Here is a 2,293-nt window from a genome sequence, read left to right as displayed (position 1 = left end):
CTTTGTTCTTCTAATAATTGCTATAAACTGCAAATTTTCTACCCAGAATTTTTTTCTTTTTTTGCTCTGAATTAATTTATTGTGAAATAATACTTTAGTACTTGCTAAATACTGTGAGCTGTCATCTTAGGGATATTAAATGGAAAAATAAGCAGTTTTCAAAGCTATTTAAAGTATTTAATACAGTATTGAAAGTTATTAAATGTTTAATATATATGTATTTAATAATATAGATTCTAATTTCACACCAGAAGGGGCTGTCAAAGGTAGTTTAATGAATCTAGCATATGTGCCAAAATGTTGAAAGGTACATTGATCATGTCATAAAATAGAGGATGTTTTTCCTTCTTGATGTTCTTTAGTGTCAAAACAATTTCAGGAAAACAAAAGGAATAATTATAAACAACTCAGTGGTTGGTTTTTCTCCTAGCCTTGGGGCAGGTACTGTATTGCACACTGGAAACTTTAAGAAAAAAGTCACAGGCCTTTAAGAAACTATGAATGAAGTAAAGGGAATAGAGTTGAGGGACTATCAGATGAGTAAAGCAAATTATGTCAGTGTATACAGGTGTGGTTGTTTTAACAGGCAAATAGATTGTGAAAATATTTTGCAGTGCAAGAACATTGTAGCAATTTGGACATGAAGAAAGACTGAACTTAACTAAGGAAGCCTGCTCACAATAAACTGTGGAAAATTCTGAAAAAGATGGGAATGCCAGACCACCTGACCTGCCTCTTGAGAAACCTATATGCAGGTCAGGAAGCAACAGTTGGAACTGGACATGGAACAACAGACTGGTTCCAGATAGGAAGAGGAGTACGTCAAGGCTGTATATTGTCACCCTGCTTATTTAATTTCTATGCAGAGTATATCATGAGAAACGCTGGGCTGGAAGAAGCACAAGCTGGAATCAAGATTGACGGGAGAAATATCAATAACCTCAGATACACCACCCTTATGGCAGAAAGTGAAGAGGAACTAAAAAGCCTCTTGATGAAAGTGAAAGAGGAGAATGAAAAAGTTGGCTTAAAACTCCACATTCAGAAAATGAAGATCATGGCATCTGGTCCCATCACTTCATGGCAAATAGATGGGGAAACAGTGGAAACAGTGTCAGACTTTACTTTTGGGGGCTCCAAAATCACTGCAGATGGTGATCGCAGCCATGAAATTAAAAGACACTCCATGGAAGGAAAGTTATGACCAACCTAGACAACATGTTATAAAGCAGAGATTACTTTGCCAACAAAGGTCCATCTAGTCAAGGCTATGGTTTTTCCAGTGGTCATGTAAGGGTATGAGAGTTGGACTGTGAAGAAGGCTGAGCGCCGAAGAATTGATGCTTTTGAGCTGTGGTGTTGGAGAAAATTCTTGAGAGTCCCTTGGACTGCAAGGAGATCCAACCAGTCCATTCTAAAGGAGATCAGTCCTGGGTGTTCATTGGAAGGAATGATACTAAAGCTGAAACTCCAATACTTTGGCCACCTCATGCGAAGAGTTGACTCATTAGAAAAGACTCTGATGTTGGGAGGGATTGGGGGCAAGAGGAGAAGGGGACGACAGAGGATGAGATGGCTGGATGGCATCACTTACTCGATGGACATGAGTTTGAGTAAACTTTGGGAGTTGGTGGTAGACAAGGAGGCCTGGTGTGCTGTGATTCATGGGGTCTCAAAGAGTCTGACACAACTGAGCGACTGAACTGAACTGAAGGAAGCCTGATTACATCAGAGAAAGTTTTCCAGAAGCAATGATCCCTGAGTCAGGTTTTGAAAGAATAATAAGAACTATCCAGAGGTTGAGATAAGCTTTCCAAATAAGAGGAAAGGTAGAGATGGGTAATACTGTGACATCTCTGGAAATTCAAGTATAAAACTAATGATCAAGAGAATGGCAGATGTTAAAGTTTGAGTAGAAGGCAAGAGACAAGATAACAAAAGCCCTGTTTGCCATGCAAGGAAGTTTAGATTTTACCCTGAAATTGATAGTTAAAGACGTTAAGCAAGGGACATTGTTTTGGCAACAGTGTGTAGAGAATGTATCTAGGATTTATTCAAGCTGTGTAGACTGATGCCTAGAAATCTGAGCTATGATAATTCAAGTGATAGATGAATAAGAGTCCAAATTAAAACAGGAACAGCACATTTGGAGAGTAGGATACAATATATTAGAACAAATAAAATGGTGTTCAGAAGCAAATAAATGAGGTTGGTGGGTGAGAAGAAAGCTAAGATGGCAAATAAGTTTGACAGGTATCCTGTATATAGTGAATATGTCTTGTATGGACTGATT

This window comes from Ovis aries, chromosome 5, assembly GCF_016772045.2.
Source record: "Ovis aries strain OAR_USU_Benz2616 breed Rambouillet chromosome 5, ARS-UI_Ramb_v3.0, whole genome shotgun sequence".
NCBI classification, from domain to species: Eukaryota; Metazoa; Chordata; class Mammalia; order Artiodactyla; family Bovidae; genus Ovis; species Ovis aries.
Note: the sequence above shows the minus strand (reverse complement) of the source record.